Raw genomic sequence first — 14,527 nt, 5'->3', positions numbered from 1 at the left:
GATACGGCTGGAGGATTCTTGGTGATTAATACCAAAATGGTTGCCATTAGATCTATGGTTTTGCAAAATCGACTTGTCCTTGATATTTATCGGTAACAGAGGGTGGAGTCTGTGGCATGTTAAAATTCAACACTGCTGTACATTTATCCCAGACAAAAGTAAAGGCATTGAGGGATACATTACGAATATTACAAAGATTCATGAAGATTTGACCCAACTGGAGGTTGACAGTGTTTTGGAAAGACTTAGTAAAGGTATTTCCACTATAGGTACCTGGTTTTCCACTTTTTGGCAGTAGTTTATTAGGAAAAATACTAATACCTGTAATCTCAATTGCATTAGTAATTCTGATGATAATGCTGACCTATAAGTGTTGCGAGAGTAAGATGAGAACAAGACTGATGATTGAAACAAAGAATAAAAGGATGGGAAGAAAGTGACAGAGGGAAGAGATTGAGTTAGAAGAGATGGAAGAAAATATATATGATGAAATGAAAGAACTAGACATGAAAGAGAACAAGCATTTGCAATGCAATAGGTCTCGCATTTACGCGTGTTCAAGTAATTGGCATTCTAAATGACAATGTGTTTAATTTATGTTTCAAAAACCAAAACATAAATAAAAGGCATTGTCATTTACAATGCCAATAGCTCAAGCTCGCATAAATGCGAGACCTGTTGAATTGCAAATGCTTTTTTAATCTGTGTGTGATCCACAAGCTGATAGCTTGTCAGTTTTGTGTTAACTCCATGTGACTCTTACTAATCCAGGCCCGAAAACCACAACAAGAGAGAGGGAAGTAGAAGCAGAAAGCGAGAAGTGATAGGTGGCTAGGGAGAAGGTGGTATGTGAGAGATAACAGTGGTGGAGGGACAAAAGGAAGGAGGAGAGGTGTGTGAGAGAGGTGAGAGAGAGAGACATCGAGAGAAAGAGGGCATGAGAGAAAGAAGAAGTGACTGTGTGACAGTAATGGGAGAGAGGTGTAAAAAGAAAGCAGTGGCGAGAGCACGACATGGACACATAGAGAGGAAGAGTTAGAAGGGAGTGAAAAAGAGATTGATGCAGAGAGGGAGAGAGGAGAAGAGATACCTGGAAAGAGGCGTCTCCGTGTTGCATTCAAAAGTACACTAGATTGAGCCCTCCGTTCATTCTCTCACCATGGAACCTCCGCCGCACTCAGTGACCCACACCATGATGTACCCTAGCATTGACATTTGCGCTGTCTGTGACCCCGGCTGTGCATCTCCTCTTCAATCCCAAATCCATGTCCAAGGAGCCTTCCACAATCTAGGAGCTGAGTGGGTGCATGTTTTTAAAATAAGTCATGGAGACAATGTCCCTTGCGAATATGACCATCACCTTAATTTTTGTGGGGCTATCTAGCGTTATCAGCAAGTGGCCTTTGTAAGTATTACCCCATGAATATTTCATTGCTCAAGGAGGAGTGGCATAGCTGGTCCACTTGTGAGCACACCACTCCCAAGAATGCATCACCCTGTCTGCAGAGTGTAGAAAAGGGTGACACCACTAACCCCATTACCATGTATCAATACCAGGAAGTGCAAGAAAAAGTCATGTGACAGCGTTTTCCTATGAAGTATTCGGATTCAATTCAATCACCCATTATAACCTCTCTGGTTCATATAACACAACCACCTATCTCTCACGGCAAAGGGGACCCAGCTTAAGCTGCGTTAAGGCCACCTTCATGAACCCATCCCCTTCGGATGTGACTGCATCCACAGTGGAGCGGCAGAACAAGATGGGAAGAGGGTGTGGGGCACTAAGTAGGGGGCGGCTGCTCGGCTGCGGGAATGAGTAATCGGAACATGGTACAGCAACATAGTGCTCTGCGTGGAGTTTGAGTCCCTGCCACTTAGCTTCAGCCATTTAGCTAGCAAATATACACAAGGTATATACAGATAGTATACTTTGTTAGCATAAAAATTTCTTTATTTCATTACAAATGCTGATGAAACGGTTGAAACTTTTTTCCGAAGGGGTAACTGGTAACCGAGCGGTGGGAGGAAAGAGAAAGGAAAGAAGAAAAACAAGATATACTGTACACGGAATTAACTGCAGTCCACACTAAATACCATCATACTACTAAGCTGATGTACGTCCCCACAACTTTGAATGCCTAGCCATTGAGAGCTTCATTGGATTTTGCTGGTTTTGTGATTAGCATCCCTTTACTAGCGCACCATTGGACTCAGGAGCCGGTGAATACCGTTTTAGGGGGTCCTTGCTCAGAGCCATGTGCGCCCCATCCTGTGCCTCATACCGTCTTGTTGTTGTGGATTCAGCATGGAGGGGGGCTGCGAGGCAGCGTCAACGTACCCGGATAGAGCGGGATCCTAGAGTGCACGTATTAAAAGCTGGAAAAAGTAAGGTGCTCGGACGCTATTCTTAAAGCGTCCCACGCTGCAAAAATGAATATATATATTTTGTGTTAACTTAACCAGCATTTAAAAAAAAAAACATGGATGCCATTGCAAGTCATACATTTTAAAAAGAAGATGCACAGGCACCATTACACAAAGCAAAACTGGAGTAGATCAGCCTGGGCAAGAGAAAAGGAACTGCAATGGGCATAGTTAAGCAGCAAAAGGGTGAAAGTGAAGATCGCATTACTTTCACTGAAGCAAAGCAAAGAGCGACGGGGTATCAGTATAATCTGCTGGGCTGCAAAAAATACGAACAGTTCAAAGATCAAACCAGTAGATAAAGCGCAGCGCTCCTGAAACGGGCAAAGCGCTGAATGAAAATATGTTAAAGTCTCTTCTTTGTGCATGCGCATAATGTAAGGTAGCGCGCACATGTTAATGCGCACTATTTTAAAACAAGACAATTACGCTGTGTAAGCGCAACAATACTGTAGTTAGGCGGGGCTGCATCCGGAATAACCGGAAGTTACCTATCAGATGAAGAGCCAATAAAAAGACCGCTAACAAAGAAAATGCCAAAGTTAACTAATGGCAAGCGGCGCGAAATTACCAAGCAATAGGCGGAGTTTCACCACGCATATAGATTACTAGATATCTCGAAGAGACAGTGCATGTGTGCTGCCTAGGGGAGACCTAAAAATGAGAGAACAATGTAGACACCAAGATTAGATAATAAAGTTGGCACTTGGTAAAGATGGGTATTTTATGATGGCTAAAAAATGATTGATGGAGCAAGGATTCAAGAAAAACTAAACTTGCTCGGAGCAATCCCTCATTAACAGTACTAATCATTAAAAAAGTAGATTAGACGAAATTAGCATGTACACAACATCCACTTTTATGGGGGAAAAGCTTTCCGGATACTTCACTAACGTGGAATAAAATGCAATACGACTAAAACGTGCTTTAAACAAGAAAACACTTTTGCACATGTGCGAACCAGAATTATGATAGTAATGTGACTAACCGGCTTTCAGAGGGAAAAAATCTCACGTATGCACAAGAAGGACTAAAATGCGGTCGTGAGGTACAGCATGCCCGGCATATTCTTGTTGAATTGTAAAGAGAGCTATTGCTGCTAATGCTTCTGCCTAAAGAAAACAATAATAACATGGGATAGAGTAGAAGAGGGTGGTGAACAGTTAAAATGATAAATTTGAGAAATTTAAATCTGTTTATGATTCCTTTATTAATAGTGTACGTTTGGGCCTACTGTTGCACATAATGAAGGGAAATTGGCAGTGAAAGAGAAGCAACCTAAGCATGCACAGTGAAGTCATAATGTGACCTGATGACCGCGTTGCTAAAAGCCTGCCAAGATTCAAGGACGAGAGTCATGTAAAAGAAACCTTCGACTGTATTGAGAAAATGTTATTTAATGTGCAACAATAGATGTATGGGAATTAAGTAAAATAAAATTTGTGAATGAGCTAAAGGGGAAGGGTCTGCCAGACAAAGAAGGATTCATTAAAATGAATATGTCAGCATGAGGTGATGACAACTTCCCTGCCCCTGTCTAATCAAAGTCCGTATTCCATCGATATTTGCAACTTTTGAGGGTGGGACATGCAGAAATGAATACTATAACTAGAGTAACTTAAAAAATGTAGTATGATGAGCAAGCAAGAGAGAGAGAGGGGAGAACAGACTGGAAAGATTCACACCTGAATGATAGCCTGATTAGATTAGAAGATTCCGGAAGAACATCGAGGAGGGAGAAAGTGTAAGAGAGGGATGTGCCCCGGTGCGTCGGGTATATAGAGAAGTCTAGTATCTTATCTTATCTTATCTTATGCTGTATTTATAGAGCGCACTGACACCAAAGGTTTCCTGGCGTAAGTATCTTTCCTGTCCTGATCCTGTCCTATAGTCTTTGTCTCCTTATCCTAATTCAGGGGACCCCCACCAGTCCTTAGGCCAGAGGGGTGGTTTTCAGTATTTCATTAGGTAATTATCATTCTGTCTCAAATTTGCATATTTCTTTTCAAATGTATTGTATAGATATGCCTTTGTCTCTACATCTATCCACTCTTTTGCATTTAGTTTTGTTGAATGAATTCTGAGTTAATGAATGATGATGCTTGCGCGGTAAATCTGCAAATGAGCATTCAATTTTATGACTGAAATTTTAGATAAAACTTGTGAATCTTACTCTGAGTCTGTGGTTATTTCGCTGAGATCTATAGATTAGTTAAATAGTTGTTAATATAACCATCAACTAACTCAACTAATGGTTCATCGACCAGAGGAAAGAGTGTTGATTCATGACGAATAGTTAGGTATAGAGTTATATTTATTTTAGTATGTTTCACTAAGAACTAACTAATCAGAACTTAAGTGAAATATAAAACTTAACCCCAGCGAATTGGCCAGGGAGTTTGAATGAAACATTCTGATAAATGAATATGGGCCCATTGAAATATTTGGTGTTGTAAATTTCCCAACCTTTTCCTTCCCCTGGATCACAACCACCACACTTTTAGTATTCTGCGACAGCCACAGACACGTCTGGGCCTCAGCCTGAAAAAATCACAGTCACCACGCCTACTCCTGTTCCATTAGCCCTTCCTAAATGTTTTTTTGGGGAACAAACATAATACAGCATTTTCATGAATCAGTGACAATTAAATATTCTTTGTCGGTCTTCGGCATTTCTTGATGATGCTGCAAAGGTGGCGTTCATCCTCTCGTATCTTGGTGAGACTGAGGCTACATGATTCATTCCACTTGTAGAATAGGATGATCCGGTACTGCACGATACCAGTCGCTTTAAGGAAACAATGCAGAAGCTCTTTGCCAAACATCAGTTCATCTAAGCAAGTAACAATGAACTGTTGAACTTACGTCAGGGAAACAAGGATTTACTATCCTACATTACCTCCTTCAATAGAATAATTCCTGATACAGAATGGCCAGACGAAAAAAGAACATCACTTTTCTATCGTGGTCTCCAAGATGAGCTGAAGGACGTGCTCGCCCAGATCATAAATCCCCATTTAGATTGTGCGGAATTCATTGATTTGGTGGTCTGAGTGGATCATCGCCTGCTTGAATGTAGAGGCGTGAAGGAAGTGACCCAACTAGGGCCACCGGGGTCACTCTTAACCTCCTCTTGCCTTCCAAGAAATGAAGAGTCGATGACGCAGTAGAGAATACAAGCATACTAGTTTATTCAATAATACACTGCAGTGGAATTTAATCTGACCAGCCGCCTATGATGACTGCAGAGGGACTGGCTTTAGCAAGCATAAAGTTACATTATGTATGTTTCGGACTCCACAAAGACCAACCTACCATGGAAAAACACTGGTAGCTCTCGTAAGACAATGGGGGTGCGAAACATAAGTTTCGATTCCGCAGCCTGGCCAAGGTCATCTGGCTTATACTCCCCACTAGACAGGTGGGAGAAGACATCTATGTATTAGAAAAGGCATACGTTGATGAGCAGAAATCAGTATTCGAGAAACAAAACTTACTAAGGACCAATTCTCGTAAATGATCAATTAACAGTTTTGATTATAATACAAAATGGCGTCTTCGAGAATTAAAATGGTGGCACAAATGTCAACTTAACTTACATAACATCTGCACTTATTCGTTGGTGTTCATACAGCAGGAATATATTATGAAATAGCTACATAAATGCTAACGTAAAATCAGGTAAAATACGAGTAATATGGCAATAATAAGTTTCAATTCTAACAGACCCTCCTTTTAGCATTTTTTAGCTAACACGGATGTCTTTATTTTTTGCTATAAAGGTAGAGATAATATAAAATATCAGGTAAAGGTCCTTACAGAGATAATATAAAAAACAAATCAAGAACTTGTCGAGTACGGATGTATATACGTATATATATATATATATACATTACCTACTGCCGGTTGCCAGTAGGTAGTTATAATTAAGACCTATTTTCCATAGGAAATTCACAACATTCTATTTACAATAACTTTGGCCCCGGTTGATGAATCTTCACGAAGTTCTCAAAACTCGTGGGGCGGTCCGGTCCACTCCTATCTTTAAAGTTTTGAGGTAATTCGGCAAGCGGGGGCCGAGAAAAAAGGGGGGTCCCAAAACGTGTTTTCCCCATGCATTTTTACATAGGAAACTTTAGCCGCAGCTACAGCCCGAACTGCTGAACGGAATTACTCCAAATTTGGCAAAGAGGTTGCCCTTAGTTCAGAAAGGTGCCTTTTTGTTAAATGGTGTCAATCTGTTCAGTAGTTGCTGAGAAAATCAAAAGTAAAAACACACACATATATATATATATATATATATATATCTATGGCCGCGGTGGATCCTCGCACCCTGTGCGCACCCTGTGCGCACCCTGCGCGCACTCTCTCGATCATGAGATGAATTCTAATTGGCTGTCAACACTCCAAACCAGGAAGTGTTGGTAGCCAGTCTGTGCAACAAGTGCGCAAAATGTTAAAAGAGGGCCGGGTAGAAACACTCTGACCCCCTAGGCCTGCTCAGAGGGTCCAACAAGGACCCCAAGGGGCAAAAAATGTTTTTTGTTTTTTTTTTAAAAAGCAGCAAAATCCGCGCAATGTGCGCTGATTCGGCCGAGCAAAAAAAAAAAGAAACTAAGCGCGAGCTCCCACGCTTCATTATTAGTTAGCCCCCGGGTGGGCCAAATCCCGGAGGCAATGTTTTTATTATAATGGGGGCCCAAAGGGGCCCCCCAACCCTGGGGACCACCATCCCCCGGGGCTTTTAAAAAATATGGGGGCCTCACAAAGCCCCCCAGCCCTGGGGACCCCCAACCCTTGGGACTTCACAAATAAATAGCTGGGGGGCTCAAAGGGCCCCCCGCCAGCCCCAGGGACGACCACCCCGGACCACCACCCCGGGGCATAATGAATAAATGGGTGAGGGGGCTCAAAGGCTCCCCAAGCCCCAGGGACCACCACCCCTGGGGCTTTGTATATTGTGGGAGGGGGCCGCGCGGCCCCCTCCTGGAGCCCTCAAGGGCCCTGGGGACCGCCGCCCCCCAGAGCTGGCTCCTGCAGTGTCTCGGGGTGCCCACCCCGGGACACTGCTGTTTGCTATGGCAGGGCGGGAGCCACAAAACGTATGTTCTGCACCCCCATTGTCTTACGAGAGCTGCCATAGCAAACTTGGTCTGGATTTTGAAAGAGAGAGCAGGAAAACCTGCTCTCTCTTTCAAAATGCAAACCTGATTGCTTTTCCACACGGGGAGCTGCATGTTATCATCTCCCCATGTTGAAAAGCAAAGCCGGCTCCTGTAGGACGCGGGGAGCCGGGGGGACCGTGGGGGCATTGGGGCTCCTCCCACGTCCTCAACGTTCCATATAGGCCCCAGGGGATGGGGTCCCCGGGGAGAATATAAATTAGTGATAGAAGCTTAAAAATAAAAATCCGGTAAAATTAGGAGTCGCGCACCCAGCGCGGTGCTCAGCGTGGCCCCCTGGTGTGCACGTACTGGGTGCCAGACTCCCAGCGCAGCCCCCTGGTGTGAACGCATTGAGTGCGCGACTCCAAGCAAAAAAAAAGTAATATTTTTCAAATATACATCAAGCTTATGTGTTTAGATCTTGGGTGGCTCTAAAACGAGCCCTTGCGTTTATTGGCAGATTTTGGTACCTACAAGTAAGTACCAATGCAGAGTCTAAAGTTGTTGAGGAAGACTCTGTTACCCTTATCTGTAAAATGTACACCATCTCTCCTGTCGATGCCATCTATATTAAAATACAGATTGTTGTTATAAATGGACCCCATTCTATAATCTCTGCGATATGCAGAAACAGCTTCATTGACATGTTTCCTAGCTTTCTCAATCTGTGGACAAAATGTATTGGACCTGTTCCATTTCTGTCTTTGGCATATGTTAGAATAGACAAAGGAAGTTTAGGGAAAATGTGACATAAATTCTCCAAAGGTGTCCTTCATAAGCATTTCCAGACCTACCCCAGTCAAAGTGCCTAGGTCATTGCCACCACAGTGCACAATTATGAGGTCAGGTTGTTGGAGATGCAAAAAGGATTTAACCAATGGCATAAATTGATGCCACTTTAATCCTCTCTGTCCAATCCATTTAATGTCTACATTTGGCAAAGCTACATCGTTGTCAATACCTCTGTTTTCTGCATACCTTTCGCTCCAGAAAATATAGCTGTGTCCCATAATCTACACTCTAAGCATCTTGAAGGGAAGTCTGGATGCACTCAGAAGGTGTCTGTAGATGGAATGGGCAGTTTGAAAACTAAGACTTTTCTAAAATGGTGGATAAGATGCAGTTTTAAAAAAAGAATAGAAATGCTTGTCTGTTTGAGAACATTATAGACTGAAAAATAGGGTTCATGTTTCTATGTTTTAAAAGCATGTTTCTTATTGGTTAATACAAACTGTTTGGAAGGAACATTACATAGGATAAGCTGATATTTTGAAAAGTCAAGCACACTTGCTGTTTGGATTTGCAACATTGTGTGCTGAACTTGTGACCTGTGTGTTCAGTTGAGTGCTCCATGAACTGTTACTATGGTAACAGGGATTAAGCAGAATGGGGGTAGGGTTCAAAGTTATGTCAATTGGAAAGGGTTGAAATGTGTAACCAATAGAAATGTGTGTTAGCTTTTGAATTAATGTGGGAAGCAATGTGATTTATTATTTACATGTATATGTGTGCAGAATGAGAGGAAAGGTTTGCCATTTTTTTGGTTTTGCTAAGAGCAGTGTAATACAGACATTCTCTATCAGAAAGTCTGGTGTGTGATTCAGATACTTCTTAATCTACTAATGAATTTGAAAGGTGAGTTATTAATTTATGAGGTGTTGTATGTGGTGCCTTTGTTTTTAAGTAGAGTACTGTGTTTCTCCTGCTAAAGTCCAGGGAATAGTTTTGCTTGTCTAGAATTACACTGTGAGTCTGTGTGCACTTGTGCAACCGTTTGGCAGACGCACCTGGTTACTTTATGTCTTTGCAGATACATACGTGCTTAAAAAGCTGTCCTGTTGTCAAATTTCAGTAGTATTTGAACCCAGTTATTGCCTTTGCATTTGCAGAGTGAGTCAGGCATTCACACTAGAGTCCAGTAGTGAAATGTGTAGAATGTATGCAGTCACCTTACCCCTTCCAGATTAGTGAGTTTCTCCTGCTAAAGTCCAGGGAATAGTTTTGCTTGTCTAGAATCACACTGTGAGTCTGTGTGTACTTGTGCAACCATTGTGGCAAAAGCAGGTGGTTACTTCATGTATTTGCAGACACATAAGTGATTAAAAAGCTGTTCTGTTGTCATATTTCAGCAGTGTTTCAACCCCGTTATTGCTTATGCGTTCGCAGAATGAGTCAGGCATTCACACAAGCAGTGCAGTAGTGAAATGTATAGAATGTATGCAGTCACCTTACCCCTTCCAGAGAAGTGAGTTTCATCTGCTAAAGTCCAGGGAATAGTTTTACTTGTCTAGAATCACGCTGTGAGTCTGTGTGTACTTGTGCAACCATTGTGCCAGAAGCATGTGGTTACTTCATGTCTTTGCAGACACATAAGTGCTTAAAAAGCTTTCCTGTTGTGACATTTTAGTGGTATTAGAAGTCAGTGATTGCTTATGCATTCACAGAATGAGTCAGGCATTCACACTAGCAGTTCAGTAGTGAAATGTATAGAATGTATGCAGTCACCTTACCCCTTCCAGAGTAGAGAGTTTCTCCTGCTAAAGTCCAGGGAATAGTCTTGATTGTCTAGAATCACACTGTGAGTCTGTGTCCACTTCTGCAACCACTGTGACAGAAGCATGTGGTTACGTCATGTCTTTGCAGACACATAGGTGCTTAAAAACTGTCTTGTTCTCAAATTTCAGTAGTATTTGAACCCAGTGATTATTTATGCATTCGCAGAATGAGTCAGGCATTCACAGTAGAGTGCAGCAGTGAAGTGTGTAGAATGTATTCAGTCACCTTACCCCTTCCACAGTAGTGAGTTTCTCTTGCTAAAGTCCAGGAAATAGTCTTGCTCGTCTAGAATCACACTGTGAGTCTGTGTCCACTTCTGCAACAATTGTGACAGAAGCATGTGGTTATTTCATGTCTTTTGAGACATATACGTTCTTAAAAAGCTGTCCTGCTGTGAAAGGTCAGTAGTATTATAACCCAGTGATTGCTTATGCATTCGCAGAATGAGTCAGGCATTCACAGTAGAGTGCAGTAGTGAAATGTGTAGACTGTATGCAGTCACCTTACCGCTTCCAGACTAGTGTGTTTCTCCTGCTAAAATCCAGGGAATAGTTCTGCTTGTGTTGAATCACACTGTAAGTCTGTGTCCACTTGTGCAACCATTGTGACAGAAGCATGTGGTTAATTCATCCCTTTCCTGACACATAACTGCTTAAAAATAAACTACCCTTGTGCTCCTCTATTGAGCCATTCAGCACAATGTAGTAATCCATTCTTTGTGCCAAAACGCAACCACTTATAAATTCACCCAGGCATTCTCTTTGCAGAACTCCAATTATTCAGTCAGTACCCAAGTACTCATGCAATGACTCAGGCCTTAGCACATGGACTGCTTCAAACCCCTATCCACTATGCATGCAGTGCTGTAACCACCTACACATTTGTCTTTCACACCTTCAATTCCCCAGTCAGTATCCATGCACTCCAGCAAACACCCTGTCACTCCCCTTGCACTCCTCCAGTGACCCATTCAGCACCATGTACTAATCCATTCACAGCGCCAAAACCCAACCACTTATAAATTCACCCAGGCACTCTCCTTGCAGTACTCTAATCATTCAGTCAGTACCCAAGTACTCATGCAGTGACCGTCCTGCTCTACACAGACATGGTCGCTCCAGACGCTGCCTCCCGCTCTGCCCACCACCCGACCAGCTGATTGCCTCTTCACCTCGCTCTGCCTCGAAACAGCAAGTTACCAGTAGCGCTAGATTGCCTGAGAGGCTGCCGAGCATTGCATTATCGTAGCGCTTGTGTTTTGCCTATCTACGCTGTAACTTACATTACTTAAATTGCTGTGCTGCCTGACTATCTAATTGCTGCCTGATTTTACCGGTGCCACTGCCATCAGAGTAGCGCTATTTACCTCGCTGCCCCATTTGCGCTATCGATTCTGGCTGAGGCCATTTTGTGATTGTTGTTGTTGATCTCTGTGCCTTCCCTCTGTGCCTGCCCAGATCTCCGCCCAGCTCCCGCCTCCCAGCTGACCATCCCTCGCCCCTCCCCCTCCACTATCCACTTATGACCAATACCTCTGCGCGCAGCGATCGCGCCCCATTCGCGCCGAAGGTGCGCCAAAGGTAAGCCCGTCTATGCCCGTCCGCGCCTGGACCGCGCCCAGCGCCAGACCCCCTGGCCCCCGCCGTACCCAGCCCACTAGACTCACATACAACGCCGCAACTCTCCTCGCCCTCAACCCCGGACGCACACCACAATGCTGCAAAGCCACCCCAGGACGTACCCACGGCCCATTTGCCTGCCTCCCCTGCAAGTTCAACTGCTTCAGAACCCTCACCAAATCCACTTCCTCCATACACAGCTCCGACTCTAACCGCCTGAAGTGCATCCTGCTTAACACCCGCTCGGTCCACAAACACGCTACCGAACTCTGGGACCTACTCGACACTGCGTCACCGGACATCGCCTTCCTTACAGAAACATGGATGAACACATCATCAGCACCCGACATCGCCATAGCCATACCGGACAACTACAAGATTATCCGCAAAGACCGCTCCAACTAAACAGGAGGAGGCATCGCCATCATCCATAGGAACACCATCAAAATCACGACCAGCTCCGACGACAATCTTGCAACCGCCGAACATCTCCACTTTCAGATCCACACCGACCCCAGGACCACACTTAGAGGCACCCTCATCTACAGGCCTCCAGGAACCCGCTCTCAATTCAGCGATGACATCACCGACTTCGTCAGCCCACATGCCCTCACCTCCGAGAACTACATTCTGCTGGGAGACCTCAACTTCCACCTTGAAAACAAACACGACAGCAACACCTCCACCCTTCTGGATAACCTGGCCAATCTCGGACTCAAACAACTTGTTGACACCCCCACTCATGTAGCCAGACACACGCTCGACCCTATCTTCACCTCCAGCAAGCACATTTCCTTCGATCGCACCACAGCTCTCCATTGGATGGACCACAGCTGTGTTCACTTCAGCTACAAAAACACCCTGAACGACAACCGCCCACAACCCATTCCTCGGAGAAACTTGAACAAAATCACCTCCGACCAACTCCTCTCATCACTCAACCAAAATCCTCCCACCCTCTCATTTGACCCTAACCAAGCGGCCACCGATCTCAAGCAATTGATCACCCACAGTGCTGACGAATTAGCTCCCCTGAAAAAGCACCAGACCAAATCAGCCAGCAAAAAGGCTTCCTGGTTCAATGATGATCTCAAAAAATCCAAGAAACTATGCCGCACCCTAGAGAAAACATGGAGAAAAAACCCAACCACCGACAACATGGCCACCCTCAAGGCAGCCACCCGCAACCACCACCAACTGATTCGATCCGCCAAGAAATCAGCATTCAAGGATCGTCTCGAAAACAACACCCACAACAGCAAGGAACTTTTCAACATCGTCAAAGAATTCACCAACCCCACCGCAGCATCTAACGACATCACCCCCTCCCAAGACCTCTGCGACGCGTTATCCTCCTTCTTCTACAACAAAATCGCCGACATCCACAACAGCTTCGAGAACACTCCCAACGATCAACCCTCCCCACACCCCTCAGATACCAATCCGCCAACTAACTACCTTAGCGCCTGGAACACAATTACCACTGAAGACACCATCCGCCTAATGAACTCAATCCATTCTGGCTCGCCAACCGACCCCTGCCCCCACCACATCTTCAACAAAGCTGACTCCATCATCGCACCTCATCTTCGTGATGTCATCAACTGCTCGTTCAACTCTGCCACCTTCCCAGAAAGCTGGAAACACGCCGAACTCAGCGCCCTCTTGAAGAAACCCACAGCAGACCCCTCTGAACTTAAAAACTACCGACCCATATCCCTCCTCCCTTTCCCCGCCAAAGTCATTGAGAAAGCCGTCAACAGCCAGCTCGCCGCCTTCCTTGAATCCAACAACTCCCTCGATCCATCTCAATCCGGATTTCGAGCCAAACACAGCACCGAAACCGCCCTCATTGCAGCGACAGACGACATCCGAACACTACTGGATAACGGAGAAACCGCAGCCCTTATTCTACTCGACCTCTCCGCCGCTTTCGACACGGTCTGCCACAGCACCCTTATACAACGCCTCAGCAACATCGGCATACAAGGAAAAGCCTTGGACTGGATCATCTCGTTCCTCGCCGGGAGAACTCAAAGAGTCCGACTTCCCCCAATCAACTCAGAAGCCACAGAAGTCATATGCGGAGTACCACAAGGATCATCGCTCAGTCCCACCCTCTTCAACGTTTACATGAGCCCACTCGCATCCATCGCACGCCAACACAACCTCAACATCATATCTTACGCCGACGACACCCAATTAATCCTTTCCCTCACCAAAGACCCGAACACCGCCAAAACCAATCTTCACAATGGCATGAAAGAAGTAGCTGAATGGATGAAACAGATCCGCCTAAAACTCAATTCAGACAAAACTGAAGTGCTCATCCTAGGATCCTCACCCTCTGCCTGGGACGACTTTTGGTGGCCTTCCGCTCTGGGCACAGCACCCACTCCCACAGACCACGCACGTAACCTTGGCTTCATCCTAGACTCCTCTCTCTCGATGTCCAGACAAGTTAACGCAGTCTCATCCTCCTGCTTCAACGTACTTCGCATCCTCAAAAAGATCTTCCGCTGGATCCCCCTCGAAACAAGAAAGACTGTGACCCACGCACTGGTCACGAGTCGGCTGGATTATGGTAACACACTATACGCCGGAATCACAGCAAAATTACAGAAAAAACTCCAACGCATCCAAAACTCATCAGCGAGACTCATATTGGACATCCCTCGCCGAGATCACATCACTGGACACCTAAAGGACCTCCACTGGCTTCCCATCAACAAAAGAATTACGTTCCGTCTTCTCACCCAC

This window comes from Lissotriton helveticus, chromosome 6 (assembly GCF_964261635.1).
Source record: "Lissotriton helveticus chromosome 6, aLisHel1.1, whole genome shotgun sequence".
NCBI lineage: Eukaryota > Metazoa > Chordata > Amphibia > Caudata > Salamandridae > Lissotriton > Lissotriton helveticus.
Note: the sequence above shows the minus strand (reverse complement) of the source record.